The following is an 18,445-nucleotide window of genomic DNA, read 5'->3' as shown; positions in this document are numbered from 1 at the left end:
AATTTAGGTGAACTGCTTAGCAAACTGCTTTTATTTTATTGCTCAGTTTTCTATTAGAACAAGACCTTTTTCACTGAGTAAGTTATTATAATATTTTATAAAAGCACAAAAACCCCTCAAAATTCATGCATTTTAAATGTAACTAAAAAAACAAAAAGAGACGCACACCATGGTGAGATTAGAAAGAAATACATGGAAAAGGTATGCTGTGGATCCGGTGGCGGAACTTTCTAGAAGGTGATGAACAGGTAACCCTGAATAAAAGGGTGCATCGTCCACAGACATTCTCTGTGATGGTGGCGAGAGGGACGGGGAGTTGAGTGAGAAACCACAGCTATGTGGGACGTCGGGAGGCGGGTTTACTTTTTCGTTCCAGCTTATCTTCGAGCCACACTGTCTCTCCGTGTGACCTTGTTGCTGAGACATGCCTCCCAGAATCCTTTTCTGTCTGCCCTGCGGACAGACAGCAGGTGACACCTGGACAGCTGGTGGTGTGGTTGGCTGTGGCCACTTTCGCCATCAGTCCCGTGGTCTCTCTCGGCTGCCTGGGCGCCTTTTCCTACGGCCTGGCTTGAAGCATGACTGTGCCCATGTGCGCCTCGCAGGGCACCACTGCTGTCTCCAGCACTCTCACGGGCCCTGACAGCGTCACCGTGACACCGCACTGCTGAGATCCCAGGGTCCCCGTGCAGCCGGAAGGAAAATGCCTGTACACACACACACACACACACACACACGACATCACACACACCATCACACACACATACACACACACACACACACACACACACACACACACACACACACACACGACATCACACGCCGGGCTGGAGGATGAGAGTCAGCTTCAGCTCAGGAAAATGCTCTCATGAATTCTTTTTTTTTAATTATAAAAACTAAAGTTCTCAAGATCTGGGAAATTGAAACAAACGCAGCTAAACCAGCCTCCATAATTATACTGAAAGGTATTGCTGGGAGGGATTATTATGAAGGAAACAGATTTGTAGGGGTTTCTTCTGAATTAGAGGAACAGAAGTTTTGGGAAGATAGGCCCTTGGAGGAAGGCAGAAAACCCAGAACTCTTTCTTCCAAAGAGAGAGCTGCTCCCGGCCACAGCAGGGCAGGACAGAACCTGAGTCTTAAGGTGGCAAATGACCATAAACAGAAATGTAACTGGAAAGTGTTTCTTTTTTTTCATTATTTCCACTGGCTCCTGTGAGAGCCCAGGCACTACCTGGGGACCCTGGGAAAGAGGGTTGGACTGTGTCTGTGAAGTCCACATGGTGGGGGCGTGGGGTGAGGAGCAGGGTGACAGCGGCAGGAACTAGAAAGTGGGGTGTCAGTGACAAAAGTGGCTCCAGACAATCTCTAAAAACACAACACGGCCTGCTGAGGAGGGCTGGCTGATTTTTATCCAGACTTTACAGCAAAGGGCCCGAGAAGACTGACAGTCCTAGTGTGTATCTGCCCGGGGTCGCGGTCCAAGGGCCCTCGGAAGGCACTTGAGGACCTAGGTTAAAGTCTCACACAGATGTGTCTCCAAGGAGACAGAGATGTCACCCTAAGAAGCACAGCCCGGAGCAAACATCACAAAGTAAGAGGCTGGCTTGGTCACCTCTGTTTTTGGGCCTTCCACAGAAGGTCAGTTCCCGCAGCCCGTCCTGTCATCTCTCCACTTGCTGAAAGAGTTGTGGATCTGTTTCCTGAAGACAGGCCCCTGGCAGGATGTTCCTGGGACTTAGCTTACTATTCTGACCACAAATCAATGTGCTTCAGACGCTCCTTCTGATCCAAGGGGTGTCAGTTTGCTTCTGGGTGAGACATGGCCTGCAGCTTCATTCATTTGGTTATCAGACAGACAGTGGAGAAACCCTCCAGGAAGTGTGTAGCACACAGCCCCACGCTCTGTCACCTGGAGAGACTGTCCCAGAAGAAAGCTCACTGCAGAAATCTGCAGGCAGGGGTGTGGGGAGGAAAGGAACCTTCACCATAGTCTCTTCGAGTTCACAGACCAGAAGCAGCATGCACCGGGGTCCTCCCTCTCTGCTCATTCCTGGCTCAGCTAGGGAGTGACTTCTCTGCACTCCTGAAGGAGGCAGCAAGGAGAGGCGTCCAAGCTCTGGGGGCTGACAAACACAGAAAATGGTCCTGAGGCAGAAGCAGCTTTTGTGTTGCAAAAGGCGGTATTGTGTTGCAAAGGATCTCCTCTCTTCTGGGCATCACTTAGTAACTAAGAAGCTCCCCCTGGCAGCAACGAGGGGTACAGACTAACTACAGGGTGTTCTTCCTTGTGATCATAGTACCTCTGTGGGCTGCTAAGGCCGGGAGGGCTGATCCTAGCAATAGTTATCCTTTATAGGAGCCAGGAACCATCGGTCAGATTGCAGATTTCCCTCCCACCCTTCTCTCAAGTCTATAAAACATCGACCTTTAAGGTATAAAGGAAATGTTTAACAGACGCATTTAGGCAGGCACGGTGGTGCATGCCTGTAATCTTAGCATTCTGGGAGGCTGAGGCAGGAGGATCAAAAATTAAAGCCCAGACTTACTTACTGAGAGCATGTATCAGGGAAAAAAAAGGTGTATATATGGGGGGCTAGGGATCTAGCTCACTTTGAAGGCTCTGGTTCAGTCCTTAGTAGCACAAAAACCAATCAGCCAAACAAACAAAACACAAGCACATTTGTCTGGCCTGTAAAATATGTTTTCTTCTGGAAACCAACTTCTCTGGAGTCAGCTCTCCAGGAACTTCAGTGTTTGGGGAAGAGAAGGGACTTCGATAGACTGGACACAAAATCAAGTTTTAGAGAGCCACTTTTTTGAGAAAACAACCTAAACAAGCTTTTTCTAAAGTTTCCTTCAACTCACGCAGAAGTACATACCTTACCCTCTCCATCACGTTTGCCCAGAATTCTCCAATGGATCACTGCCGTTCGGGTCCCTTTTCCTCACTTGAAACATCGCCTCCCTGATTCCCCCTCAAGCCCTTTCTCTTGGTGTTATCTTTCTGCTTTTCACACTCATCTGTTTCTTACAGTTTTCAGTGTCACTATGTACACCCATACTCTCACCACGGCACCTGGGGCAACCGATGCCTGCCCCCCAAGTACTGATTCATTCACACATTCTCCACGCCCATCACTACCTGTCTCCTTCCCCCTGGCCTGTGGCATCACTTCCATTCTCAGAGATCAATCAAGTGGGCAAAAAAGACATCAGGTAGCTGTGAGACCAAAGTACAGTGCGAGAAATGCACGCCTATCACACCGATCAGACTTTGGCTGTAGCTAGTACCTGCCCCCACCACTCTAAAGCCTGCTGAGGTCAGGTTGACTTCTCAAAGCAATACCGCAAGGTCATTACCAGATCTCCCCAGCCCTGCGGGACTTGCTTCCTGTCCTGGCTCTGGTAGAAAGTACCTGAAAGGGAGCACCTAAGAGTTCCTCTGTCAGAAGAGGCTGGCTAAGGGAATCTGAGCTTTGAACAGCTGTGCCAGTGCAAGGGCCAAGGCAGAGGCAGGGTGTTTGTGCCTCGCAGGGCAGAGTGGCCGGAAGAGAGAATGTGCTGCAAGGTAGGAAGGAGGAAATGAAGGAAAGCAGAACGCGAATGCCACCTGCTTTACGACTCCCTAGGCACCAGGCCTTTTAACTATGGTTGGTTGGACTCTCAGCAGGTACAGGGCACCCGTGCAGGAAGAAAGCTGGACAGTGGTTTCCACGCTACGCAATTTGTTCTGATTCACAAATTCACATATACGAGTTAAACATCTTTTTTTATACACAAAGTAATAATCTTTGGTTTATTTAAACTTCAGAATATTTAAAATGCTGCTGATGAAAAAAATAACAGTTTGGGAAATTGAGAACAATCTTGAGATGTGTGAACACTTCAAATATATACACATACTTGAATCTGAGGTAGATTTCTAAATTCTTTCCAACAGAAATAACCATATCTTGGTTGTTCTGGGAATGACTGCATACTCTGTGGTCTTCTCAAATGCAGTTTTCTTTGAACAAGGTAAATATTAAGACTGCATTTAAGTTGGGTCAAGCCCGTATGTACTGACTGCTGGAAGCAGTAAATATGATGGGACATTTCCAGAACAAAGGAGGGACTCCTGTAGTTAAAAGATGGGGCTTACATTTAAGATCGACTACTAAGAGTTTCTCTTTACATACAGAATGCAAGCACAGACTAAGCTCTGTGAAGCGTAGGAGCGTTTAATAGATAATTACACAAAATGAAACTTTCACATTCAGAAATAAGACTGTAGGAGTTTAAAACTGCTTGGAGACTTTTCTACATAAAATCTTATTTGTGGCAGGGCAAGTGACACAGACTCTACCTTAATATGACACTGCGGATGTCTTTATTGCTGGCTCTGCTTTATGCTTTGTATCTCATTGAATGTTATGACAAATTAAAGCAGATTCCAGACTAGAACACCCTAGGCATGTGTTCTGCTTGTCTTACCATTGAAAGCTGGAAAATTACACAAATATGAATTTGTGAATACGCAGTTTAATAAGCATACTGCTCATATTTAGTGAATGCAGAATGCAACTGAAGGCTAGGGCCTAATGTGAAAATGTAGGAGAGAAACAGAATAGTCAAATAAAATCAGCAATAAAAGGGCAGAAACCCCTGTGCAGCGAACGCTCCCATCAAGAGATTTTCTTTGAAAGCTGAAGTTGACATCTTTAAGTGCCATTAAGAAAAGGATCTTGCAAACTCAAGCAGACTACACAAGCTATGATCAAACGATACAGTGAATGCTTCAAAACAAAAACTATTAGAGCAAAAGACACACTGCCGTTAGCCCCTCGCAGTGCGTCCCGCTTGCTCTGAACATGCTGATCCCGTATTCCTGCGGCTTTCTGCAGCAGCTCGGGAAGTCCTCATTCACTAGCATCTTTCTGAAGCGAGATAAAAACACAGTGAACGCCGCTGCCCAGGGCCATCTGAAAGGGAGCTGGGTCCGCACCCGCCTTATTCACCAGACTGGGCTTCGTGTGACATCTGGCTCTCCCCTAAAGCCAAAATGCCCATGAAAGGCAAACACTGTGAATGGATTCAGGACACTGTGACAGCCACCACAGCACAACTAAAGACACTTAATAAAAAGGACTCCCAGAACTGCTCCAGAAAGTACCGAGCACAGGAAACAAGTGTGTTCCAAGTGAGGGAGAGGATTTGGAGACAGATTAATGGCAATGTATCCTCTCCTGTAATCAGTTTTTTTTAGAAATGTAAACACTCACTATATTTATCCTACTTCATGTTAGAGTAAAACTGTCACAAACTTGAAGCAGTTTGTATTGACTGGTATTTTATTATTTTTTTTTATATGAGCCTAACCAAATTTAATATCAATCACCTTTATTTTAATTTATACTTTAAATGCTTTCTCCACTCAATAAAAAAATAAAATTTCCCTTGGGTGGGAAAAAAGAATGATCCCCACCACAGGTTCAATGCAACACAGGTCATGATTATGACCAAGATGTTGTTCATTATGTCATGCAAGATAAAGTGAAATTTAACTTCCTCCTGAATATGCAAACCATTGGAAAATGTGATGGAAACAAAGTGCTTTCTACAGTAACTTACGAATTAGTCCATGTGTATTATATTTATCTTTGAGTCCTTTATTCTCTAAAGTAAGGTCTCCCAGCTACTCATCCTGTACTTTTAATGTTTTCTAAATTACTCTTTCAGAACAAAATGAATAAAACAAAGACATAGTTATTATTACTAAGTGACACTCCTCCTACATTGATTTATCTAATTTAACAGGACTTTTTAAACACTATATTTGGCACACGTGGAATGGTAAATAATGTACAAGTATTTCATGACTAAACAATTACTGAAGATGATACTAAATCAATGTCAAAACACATGGATACACATGTGAATGGCTTTTTCACTAACAATAATTGACCAAACCTGTCTCTTAAAATTCTGTCACTGCTCTAGGTGCTTCTTCTTTTAAACAGAATCACAGAAACTGGGGATACATGGTAATCCAGTTCTTAGGCTGGCTGACAATCTATTAGCTATTATCTTTCAGCATGTATGTATACATGCATGTATGAATCTATCTATCTATCTAGCTTTATTGACACAATAGGTGAATGTATGCATGTTTATCAAATATCTTCTTCACCAAGTATTTATTTATCATCTATGTTGTGACAGGTACTGTACATTTTATTTCTCTTCCCCCTAAAATGCAGACTAGAAAATACTTTTGTGTGTATATTGTGCTGCTGGGAACTTGAACCCAAGGCCTTGAGGATTCTAGGCAAGTGCCCTTCCACAGCGGCATACTCACTAATCCCAGAAGCTATTTTAAAAATTACTCATAACAGTGGGGGAACCTTAGGGAAAATACAAAGAGTTTTACGAGTAACATAGAGAGGAGTGGGCTGTGCCCAGCTCTGCCACTGACCACTCCTTGTGACGCTGGGCCTTTTTCTTGCCTGTGCTTTTGCATTTGCAGATGAAGGAACTAGATCAGATAATTTCTTTTTAAAAAATCTTTCTGAGTACAAAATGCCACACTTTCAAATATGGAAGTGTTTTACAATGTTGGGAACTGGCAAAAATAGAACTTCTCCCAGAAGAGCTAAGCAGTATTGATCTCATTTAGGGTACCAGCACTCCCACGGGAGAAGGCAGTCAGTACTGCTTCCGGCCCACATTTGCCCCTGCAAGACCTGGGGCGCAGGCAAAAGAAATGAGGCCTTCACAGAAATGGTGCAAAAAAAATACCTGAATGGTCATAAACAGTCTAGAACTGGAGGAGACAATCATGAAACTATCGCTTTTTATCGATAGCTTCTGGGAAACAAGAATTCTCCACTGCCCATGTCCACCAAGGGACTGACCATTAGTGCCCTCTACAGCTGGCCAATAAGAGCCAATCACTAAACAATAGGTTCCCCTTAATATTTCCCCCCTTAATGTTAGACACACCCTTTACAGGAAGTTTAATTTGTGAAAATATCTAGAAATGAAGAAAGTTAACTATTTGCACTAATATTCTTTTAGGGTTAGAGGCAAGGAAAATAAATGACGTGAACCTATCAATATGCAAACATTTCTGATCTGTGAAATCCGATTTCCTGTTTCTCTTTTTCTTTTTGGATGAGAGTGCACTGTCATTTTTAAACTGAAAAAAAAAAAGAGGAAATATCCTTGGAACAAATGGTTTCTGAATCAGTGTTTGTATGTAACACATATAAATCACTGATTGGATCTCTAAACCCCTGGTCTTACTTCAACATTCTGCTTAGTATTTCACAGGACTAAAAATTATTTAAGTAATTCATGTAGGAGATTTAAAAGTTCAAACAGACTGTATTCCACCATCCAGAGATGAGCACTGTTAACATCTTATATAACTTCGTTTCCTGAGAGGTATATAGACATTTTATATATAAACATGATTTTATTAGTATCTAAAATCTGTCCCATACTCTGGACGCACCTGAGTGTTCAACGGCTAGGGAGGTCACCCTGTGGGCACACCTGAGTGTGCATCTGTGCACTACAGTTTTTTGAGAAGCCCCATCCTGCTTCTGGGTCTGAGTCCATCAGAAGCGAACAGCTTTGGCATGGCAGCAAAACAGCTTCATGTCTTGGAAAGTTCCCATGTTTCTTCTGTCTGCCCCTCACTTCCCGAAAGCTGGCACACATTCAGCTAGCATGAGTTTAGGTGGATTCTGACAAATGCCAGGAAGCAGAGAATTTTTTGCTACCCCGTCCCCCATTAGAAAGAAAACCACTGTAACTGCGTCCTTGCTAACGCAGACCTCTTCCAGCCTTGCGACACCCCTGAGCCAGGATGGACAGGCCTAAACCGGTGTCACCTTGTTACTGTGCTGTCCTGGCAAGTGGACAAAAGAATGCTGTCCTTGGCTGAGTCTTGCTGATGGCAGAAAGGCGAAAGGAGGGCTGATGCTGGAACATGTTCACCTCCATTCTGCGATCATGGCTGAACCCCCAAATATCCACCAGACACCATGGACACAGCAAGAAGAGCCCAGGCCTCTGCCCTCATAGTACACACAGGTTTGGAAATGGAAACATACATATTTATAATCAACATGGGAACTGCGGGGTGCTTCTTCAATGGTTGTGCTTCTTCCAAGTTTCTTTAGGATCTATGCAATAATTTGCTTTCCTTCACAGGAAGCACAGTTTGAGGCTCTGCAAAGATGCGGTGCTTTGTGTATATCCGTGCACCAAGGTGCCTTGAGGAGCCCCATGCTGCTTCTGGGTCTGAATCTACCAGAAGTGAACAGCTTTGGTGTGGCAGCAAAACAGCTTCATGTCTTGGAAAGTTCCCGTGTTTCTTCTCTCTGCCCCTCACTTCCCCAGAGCTGGCACATGTGTAGCTAGCCTAAGTTTAGCTGGATTGGTAGACTGGTTGGTAGACTGACTTAATGCTAAGTTGCAGACGAAGAGGAGAGGAATTTCCTTCCCAGCTACAGGCTCCATAGGTCTTTGGCTATGTTAATTACTCACACCATCCCTTAATAAGGGACTTGGAATGGGACACATTAATTGAAGTGGTCCATCTTATCCTGTTTCTATCACTATCCCAAGGAGTTTCTCTCCCAAAGACAAAGGATGGAATCTCCAAACTCCAGGGGAGAACGGAGAGGAGCACACATTGGCAGCAGTGACTAAATTGAGCTTCTGTTATGAATCACTGAGGTCTCATTCTAACAGGTCCAGTGGCGGCCTGGGCCTGGGCCACACCAAGCAGTGACTCAGCTGCACAGACACCGTTTATAAGCAGAGGGTCTGCAGGGAGAGGAGGACGAAAGTGTACAGAAAAGCTTTGTTACTTTTCCTTCACAGCCTCACCTACATCTCCATTGAGAACAGAATTCGAGAGGCGTTCATCTGTCTCTCAAATTATGTCACCTATATAGGGTAGCACTGACATCACAGCTTGCCCATCAAAGTCATGAGGCATTTGATAATTCTGCCAAAATTAGCAGAATTACTCCGGGACACAGATGAGTGGGTCTGTCTGTCCTGCTAGCTCTGTACTGGATTTGGAGAAGGAAACTATGACCCCGATTTGGATCCCACAGGTGTCAATGATGTCTTCTTTGTGCTCCTGTCCTACCACTGCAGGGGCCTCCTGGTTTTCAACTCCATGGGAACACAGCTGCCGACTGACGCCCCGGGTTCACTTACTCATCCTCCTTGGAACTTTTTCCACCTGCTACTTTCTCTTGAGCAATTAGAACAGTGTGAGCAGCTCCAGAGTAGGAAAATAGGACACCAAGTTCCTCCCACCCACATCTGTCTTGATGATCAGAATTGCGTTTCCTCCCCTGGCACGGGAACGATCCACCTGCAGTGATGTGTGGCTCTGTTTGTGGACAAACTCTGATGGTAAGAAGCCATCACTTGTCAGCGTGCTGTGATGTCTCTCACCTGGGATCCTGCAAAGCCTTTGGTAGATTAAACCATGCAGCTCAGAAGAGCTCTTGCCAGGCAAAATCTACTCTAACAAGTGGTTCACTCAGTGGAAACAGCTTTAAAAGAGAGGGCACATGTTTGGTTCATTGAGGAAGAGCTTCTTTCACATTCCTTCCCTGAGGAACACCTCTCTGAAGCTGGAAGGCTTAGGAAGAACTGGCACCCCAATGCTCCCTATGATGTGGGAATAAGAGGGCGCGAAAGGCGAGAACACTACATCTGCTGAGAAATCAACCACTTCCCCGGGACCTTGGGAATAACAGCTCTGCCTACGGCTTCAGGAAGTTCCAATAGGAACTGCTGAGAAACTCTCTTCTATCTCTGAGGCGGAACAGGCGAAGGGAGTAGAAACCCACTTTCACACTGCAAGCTCCTCTTGCTACAGCACATCCATCCTCTGCCTCAGCAGCTCGTGAACCAGCCGTCCTCAGCACCAAATGCACCCAACACTGGGACAGGCAGGACAGAGCCCAAGTGGGAGTCCCGTTTGCATCAGGTTCCACCGAGAGCTCAGCCACAGAGCCTCATGTTTCTTTCTGAGGAGCTATGGGTGCTGGAGCTTCCTCCTCCTCAGCTATCGGCCAGAACAGCCTTAAATTGGTTAAATTTAACTATAATACACAAGCGGCAAATGAATTATATTTAACTCTAACAGCCACCCCAGGGTTTGTCTCGAGATGGAATAATTTTAGCTTATGCTACCGTAAGTCCCCTAGCCAAGGCAGAGAGTAATTACCTAAGGATTTACCATAATGAGTTCACTGACTCCCATTATTTATTACGACGTGTGAGCACTCCAATATTTCACAGTCAGGCAGAGACTCATGACTATATAGTCTTGGGTGGGCATCATAAGGACACTAAAAATAAAAATGCTCAGGTACCTATGAACTCAATAAGGCAACCTGATTTCAATCTTTATTAAGAATTAGTGGCAATTATCAAGACTCTCAATGCAAGCCTTATACTCTAAGTAGAACGGGGTTTACTAAGAAAACAAATAATATAAAGCAGACGATAAGACTTCTTGAGAAAATAAACCCAATGGAAACACTTAAGAAGTGTGTTTATTACAAAAATGTAATTAAGCCACTAGTGCTGTGCCTGCTGGTGTGGAATCATGTTTATCTCTTAAAGAAAGTAGGAACTTACTTGGAAGCATTTGGCTAGGGGAACCATTTCTGAAAGTACCTTCAGATAATAAGACTTATCCAAAAATGCCATTCTTATAAAATACTATGTTTTTTTTTTTTTATCGGTAATGGGGATCAAACTCACGACCACCTGCTTGCAAGGCAGGTGCTTATGCCACTGAGCTAAATCCACAGCCTCAGTATATGATATTTTAACGCCCCAGCCCCTATGATACTTTAACGTTTCATTTATTCTAAATAATCTGCCCATTAAAACTCCTCAGTTATCCAGTCATCCCTTACACATTTGTATATCCCTGGTGGGCCCTGCACTACGATTCTAAAGGACAGTGAGTTTTTTCTCTGCTCTCTGTAAGACAAGGTTTAGAAGGGGACTCAGGCCTGTAAGTAATGATAATGGTGACACTATGGTGACCTGCAGTGTTCGGTGGGGCTTTGCTGCCTAAATCAGTCCACTGATTGGATTGGCACCACCCTAATCTCAGTACACAACATAAGGGACAGAAGGAGGCCTGTACTGTGTCTTGCTTGCTTTTGCTGTCTCCTGCCTGCCATGAGCTGTTTCTCCTCTTTGATGCCCCTCTGCCAAGCCACCTTACTTTGGAGTCACCCCATTCTGGACTGAAACCTCTACAAACCGTGAGCTAAATAAACATTTCCTCCCTTAACTTGTGGATGTTGGGTATTTGGTCTCAGCAATGAGAAAAGTAACTAAAACACGCCTCTTTCTCTCCTTCACTGACCCCTGCACTAATCTTTTGTCCAGCTGTGGCCTGGGTTGTGGTGCTCTTGCATGGCAGCCACTTAGTTTCACTGTAGGTTGGAGCTAGGGTGACTGGTGGCGTTTTGGGAACCCTTGAAATCTAACTAGAGCCCCATGTAGCAGCCTCAGAACTGCTCTCCTAGCACGTAACACATGCCGGTCAGCACAGGCATGTGTAGCACTAGTGGGACCACAGAGAAGACCAATAGGAACAGCAGCCTCAGGGCTGCCCAGGATGAGGGGAAATGCAGGAGGAAAGCGCAGGTGTAGAATTCACAAGATGCAATTCACCTGCGCCTTGACACAAGCTAAAGTTCTCTCTGCATCACATTTTTAAGGTGTTTCTGAAAGAGGCCCCTCCTCCTTTCCCTCCTCCTCCTCCCCTTCTTCTTTTCCTAGTATACATTTGCAGTACATAATGGTTGCATTCGCTGTAAGGAATTGATACATATATAACACATTTCACTTCCCTTCTTTTCTTCCCTCCTTCCACCTTCTTTTCATTTTTCCAGCATCAGATTCTCTCATCTATCTTATAAGACCTTGTAAAATTGATTATCATATATACAGATTGAAAAACAGACTAATGGGCCACAAGAACACATAAACATATAAGACAACTGTGCTAAGTCCTGGACCACTTTCATAGAGTTTTGTTTTGGGTTTTTTTGGTACCAGGGATCAAACTTACAAACTCCCATTTGCTAGGTGAGTGCTTACACCACTGAACTAAATCCCCAGCCCTTTCAGAGGGATTGAGCAGCACAGTGGGTGGGACCCTCGGCAAGTCCCTGATGTATGTGTGGCAAGCTTCTCGCATGGCTGTTCCCCACAGAGGGTGTTGATGGAGGAAGCCGAATGTACAAAGTTCAGGACTCAAACAGTATAGGCGCTGGGACAGGAGGCCCAGTGACACGGTCTGCTCAGGGTTAAGGAATGACTTCCTTTTTTTCATGTCAGGACTATTCTTTAAAAGGAAGAAGATTAACATTTTTTCCCCAGGAGCTGTGCTAAGGTGCCATGTATTGATTAGGAAATTGTAACTTTGAATATACTCTACAGTAAGTATTGACACCATTACCAGTGAAGACGGTTGAAACCCAAAGATAAGTAACCTGGTCAAGATCACACAGCATGAAGAGGCGAAGTCACAAATCACACTCGAAGAGGCCGGGGCTACGAGTGCAGCTCAGCAGCGAGCACCTGCCTAGCGTCCATGAAACTCTGGGTCCCCCGCACCATAAACAACAGCACAAAAGCTGGGCTATGACTTCAAAGCCACCCACTGTGCCTTGGCTTTCTCTGCAGAAGGACTGAGAGAGTAAACATTTTGTTTGAATCTAGCAGTGAAAAACATCTAAAAATTGACTCATTTAGTTAAATACATTTTGGGGCTCCTTTTCCCTCCAGTTTTTCTGGCTTTTGGACTGAAACGACCAACTGTCGGCTCCTGCAGTGTCCCCTGGACACCTGGGTGACCTACTGGTGTGTGGGTGTCCGCCAAGCTTCCTCAGGGGTAGTGAGAACTGCCACTGTGTCATTTGTGTCACCTGTTGCTGACCAACACGATGAGAGTGAAAACAAACTAAATATTTGCTTATGCAGCTGCTTACAAGATGCATATAAAACAGAAAACAAACCCCACACTGTAAGCAAGTCACCCTGACTCAGAAGTAAAATCCAACAGAACCGAAGCTATGAAACCCCACGTCATCCCTTGGGGGATGAAGGCAAATTTACAAACCTCTCATCTGTTTTCAAGCCTGTTATTTGCTGTCAGCGCGCACAGACTTCTGAAGGAGCCAGGCAGGAACAGAGAGGTGAACCGCTGGGATGCAGGACTTTAAAGGAGGGGGGCTATGGAACAATTAGGCAGGCAGCTGGGGGAAAGCTCGGCTGCTCAGGAAACCCACACGCCATGATGTCGTTCTGCACCCATGCTAAAAAGTGTTTCTCTTGCTCTTAAGCATCAATCTGCAGCAGCCAAAGTAGTTCTAGACAAATAGGATATCGCCTCATAAGTGAAATAGACCAGTCTCGCATGTGTGAATAGCGAATAGTTTCCCTAATGTAAGTAATGATTCAAATATATGGAGATATGTGGTAATCATGATTCCCCATTATGTGGCCTTGAAGCCTTATGAAGTTTTCACTTATTAATTGGAAGGGCTATATTCTGGGCTTCTTGATATGGAAATATTTGAAGCTATGGTATGTGAAGTTTTATTCAAATGTTTCAAGGAAAAAGACATACACTGTGGTGGCTACTATTGGGTCGGGTTATTTGGTCGTGAAGCACTAGGTTGCTGAAACAGTCATGCTTTGACCTGTATTGTTATATTGTTATGTCCTGTTTTATCTCAATCTCTCCCTTATTCTTTAAAAAAATTAGTTATTTCTTATGTTTGTTTTAATTAGGGGGAAAAATTAGAAAGATTAGCGGGATGTATAATAGTAACTTCTTTTGATTTCCTATTAACTTGTTTTGAAGTCCTGTAATACTCCCACGATCTTGTTTTGACTGATTAGACTCTGTTCCATTCTGTATGATGGTGTCAAGTTTGAGGGTATAGGCGACTACTTTGAAGGCAATAGGATTCACTGGGATGCCCATTCTGGTTTGACTATTGTCTCCTTTGGAAGTCCTGTAATGTTTACAATGCTTAAGTTTTGTTGGTCTTGTTCTCTACTGTTTTGTTCAACTTTATAATATCTAATGAGATAGACAATTCTTTTTAAGGAAACAAGAGACATTGTTGATGACCATTGTTGATAACCTTGTACTCTGTTTTGCATCATGTGCTATGCCTATCCTTGGTTTTGACTGACAGCTCTGTTTTGCCATATTTGACTTTATTCTCTCCCCCCCAAAGAAGTAATAAGAACTAAGGAGTAATAAAACCCAAAATGTGTAAATTTTGTTGTAAAAAAGAGAGGGAAAAAAAGAGCTCTAAAGGATACAACAGCAAGTGTGTTTAGGGGTGTTAAATAGCTGACCATATTGATGTTTTTGGTTGGATCATTGAACACAACTGTTTGCAGTCTCGCTGTTTAAGTGTCCACTTTGTATGCTTTGATACTGTGATTTGGGCAACTGTCTCTAGGACGATAATGTGTAATCTATTAACTGGTGATTTCTTACTGTTTTTTTTTTTTTTTTTGTAGTTCTGTATTACTTGTACCCTTACACCACTTTGTTTTGTTTTGTGTTTTTCTCTTGCTCCTTTTAAATAAAATTTAAAAAAAAATAGGATATCGCTGTGAAGGTGCACGTGTCCAATGAACACAATGCCAAAAAGAAATGTCAAACAGTGCTGGTCCTGTACCTCTTTGGACTTCTGTCTCTCCATTAGTAGAATAGGATTTGCATGGATTGTTCTAAAGGACTTGTTGAGTTCTGACATTCTGTGATTCTATGTATTCAGCTGGTTGACTCCACATTTGGTATTTCATAGTGTTTTTGTCTTTTCTTTCAAGGGGCTATTTGTGTGCATGTGTGTGTTATTGAGAATGAACTCTGGGCACTTTATCATGGAGCTACATCCCCAGCCCTTCTTATTTCTTATTTTAGGATCTTACTAAGTTGTCCAGGCTGGTCTTAAACTCATGATTCTCCTGCCTCAGTCTCCCAACTAGCCAGGTTGACAGGAGTGTACCACAGTGCTCACCTGAAGGGGGTATTGTCAATGTCAAATAACACCTGTTCTTTTCCAAATTTTGATTTTGCTAGGTATGACCTTAATCACATTTTAATTTCCTGTTTCTCTGTCTGTCTTTGTATCTCCAGTGTACTCGGCAATATATGTGACTGGTACATAGCACACCTATCTTGTGCTGAGTATTCACAAACTGTGGTCTCTCTCCTTATGACTGGCACATTTCTCAGAGCTCCAGGCATTGCAAGGACAGGACTCCTTGCACATTCAGGTGGCTGCTCTCCTGGTGCGAACTCAGGGAGGCAGTCGGTGCTCCTCCTTCCTGTTTAATCCACACTCAGGGACCAGCACTGGTTATTATCATCAACGGTTTACTGCACATAGTTACGTGCTTTGCTGCAGAAGTGGCAAAAACAAACAACAAAAAAATAAGTGACACTTAGTTGTGCTCCTTTTCTGTATGACATAAGTGCTCTAAGTTAGTGTTCTTCTTTGTATAACCCCTGGGAGAGGATATTGCACACAGGAGGTGCCCAGCATTGCAGGGTTAGCTGCAGACAGTGAACTGAACACCCCTGGAGCCCTTTCACTCTAGTTTCCCAGCGTGTCCGCGGCCATGAAGTCTCCTGTCTTCAGTGCCAGTACCTCTACGATTTCTGCCACCTCTTTAGTACTGTCACCCATTTCCTTCCACCCACAGGAGAGCAGAACAGCCACAGAAATGAAGCAAGGAGCCCTCACTTGCTGCCACAGGGCCACCCAATAGCTGGCTAGTGATCTGCTCTTCATTTGCCCATTTGAGTTCTGCTATTTTGTTAAAGCATTAAACAGGCAGAACTATATTATCATCAAAGGAAATAGTTACCAGAAAGAAACGTAATTTTCATTGTCCTTCCAAATGGCTCACTTCATGTCAGCACCTGGGGTTTCCAGAAATGGCTTATCAAGTACTTTCTTCTGTTCCAGGTCACTGGCTGGGACACTCCAAGGCAGGGGTCAAGGGAGGGATGAATACACCAGAACCACAAGGTCAGTGGCCTGCTTACCAAGCAGACAGCAAGCAGCTCACACATATGCCCATGCCTCTGTATTTCAAAGGTCTCATCCCAGACCCCTGGGGAGGATGTACATGCCATCCCTGTAGGAAAGTCTCTCTGTGCTCAAGACAAGCTGCATCAAGGAGCAGCTCACTCCCCAGTCAGCAGTGTGCAGCTGTATGCCTTGGGCTCCCACACAGAGGGCAGACAGCTCTGCAGCCCTGGAGATGGCCCCCAGAGCCACGGCCCACTCCCACCTGTGTGTGCTCGAGGCTCCCTCTCCTTGCTGCTGCCAGCTGTGGCTCCTGATGTCAGCCAGAGAGGCCTCTGAGGGAAGCCAGCAGCAGCCCGGCCCACAGAGTCTCCTGAAGGGCACCCTCAGGACAGCAGTCGTGCACGACCACACAGCTCTACTTTGACACATTAATGATGGGGACTTGCTCTCTTGCAAATGGCTTTTTTGTTAGAAACCTCTTTTTATGGGGCTGAAAACCATCTTTTATAATTTTCATCCCACTGGTCTTAATGTTGATCCTGAAGTTTGGACCCATGATAAAAAGACATTCTTTTTACCATGAACTGTCATTTGAAAACAAAACACACAATCTTGGTGTCATGCTGCGTCAAAGGACACAGGAAACTCGGCACTGGCAGGGCCGTGATAAAGCCTCCTTGTGAACTAGGGGGAGGGGCAGCGATAAGGTCACTCTGATTGGTGTCCAGTTGCCCTTAAGGTGCTGGATGAAGACCCAGGGCAGTGTCCAGGTCACAGCTATGAGGTCCACAGGCACACACTGAGTGCCTGCTCTCAGGCAGGCTCCAAGTTAGTGCTCAGGGAACAGAGATGACTATGATGATGTCCCCATGTTAATGTCTCATGTCCTACTCAGGTGAATCTAGAACCAAATATCAAATGATGCCCACCTATCCAAAGAGGTCAAGGTCAGAATTACAAGTTGCATTGTGCCTCTGAGATGCCACCTTTCATGAATCCATTATTCATTTAAAACCAGCAGAGGAGTCCACAGTGGGATCTGGACACACCAAGGAAGTCGCCATGGCAACCCTGAAGGGATACCTGCAGACACTGCAAGCAGGGAGCAGTGCTGGGAGTCCTGGGGACATTTTCCCAGTGGGACTGAGGTGAGGGTCCACCTGATTTTCAGCCACTCAGATTGTCCTCCACTTCCAGTTCCTCCTTTCAGCATAAAATTAGCATTGAGATGAAAGCATTTCAGGGTGCACTGGCACAGCAGACACTGAATTTTCTGTCCCTAAAATGAAAAAGTTTTCCTTTTGTCTTTAAAACTCCCAAGTGGCCACTTAATTTATGTTCAGATTACGCTTCCACAGATGAGCTACCAACTGTGGAGCTGTGCTGGGGTAAAGGTGGGGATGCTGAGGGGGCTCAGGGGGCTGGGGCTGGCAGACAAGCAGCTTCAGGCTGTAACAGAGCCTCCTGAGCCGGCGACGTGGACAGGCCCACCAACGTGTCACTGTGCAGCGTGTGGACAGTCTGCCCTCCACACCTGCCTAGGCCTTGGCCTAGGTACAAGTTGAGCACTGGAGAAATTGTTCCAGAGACTCGCTGGGAAGACTCGCTAGGTCCCACTCAGGTCCAGGTCTGCCTCTGGCGGGCTGGAGGAAGGTAAGATCCTTCCCTGCACACCAACTTCTGTCTTTGCTTAGGCTTTCTCTCACGCCTCCTCTAGGCTCTTTTAAACTCTCCAGTTCTCTTCTCTTTTCCTATAGTGGGCTGCTTCTGATCCTCTGGGAAAGCATTCCCAGGGCAATTAGTGATGGCAAACTCTACAGAAGGCCGTCTGCAGGGCCCAAAAGCAAGACCTCCTGGGGCCAAGGGTGGGCTTCTCACTGACAGGCTGTGGGTAATGCCGGGTCCTTACTGCCAATGACTGCACCCAAACAGGCTTCACCATCTGATCCCATTGCTGATGGTTTAGAACAGCTGGAAACCACAGTGTTTTTCTGTGTGCCAACCTGGCTAAAGATCCTTCCTAAATCAGAGTGCCAGTCACTGTCTGGAGGTGCGGGTTTTCAGACTATAGGGGACAGGTATGTGTTATTACAGTGAGGCATGGAATACAGAAACTCTCACATACTAGAAGTCTTATGATTGTGGACCATGTTAATTTAGATGTTGTAAATCACTAGACTTAAAACAACTTAGTTTTTGAGTTGTATGTGATTACAAAGAAGAGTTCCCAAATGAGGCAGCGGTAGGTGACAGACTTCCAAAGCACTAACACCAGGTCTGAGCTACTTGACTGGTCAGGATTTAGGAAGAGTTTGTTATGTAGTGAGCAT

At 44.9% G+C, this 18,445-nt stretch overlaps 1 protein-coding gene across 8 annotated transcripts in view; it reads right to left on the bottom strand.

The window, feature by feature from the left end:
* The window catches only part of Fars2 (phenylalanyl-tRNA synthetase 2, mitochondrial), a 453,335-nt gene that overhangs the window by 94,250 nt on the left and 340,640 nt on the right, over positions 1 to 18,445 (bottom strand). The window lies entirely within an intron of this gene.

This window comes from Cavia porcellus, unplaced genomic scaffold (assembly GCF_034190915.1).
Source record: "Cavia porcellus strain 051 isolate PalLab524CR breed Dunkin Hartley unplaced genomic scaffold, mCavPor4.1 scaffold_13, whole genome shotgun sequence".
Classification (NCBI taxonomy): domain Eukaryota; kingdom Metazoa; phylum Chordata; class Mammalia; order Rodentia; family Caviidae; genus Cavia; species Cavia porcellus.
Note: the sequence above shows the minus strand (reverse complement) of the source record. Positions and strands in the feature narration are given on the sequence as shown.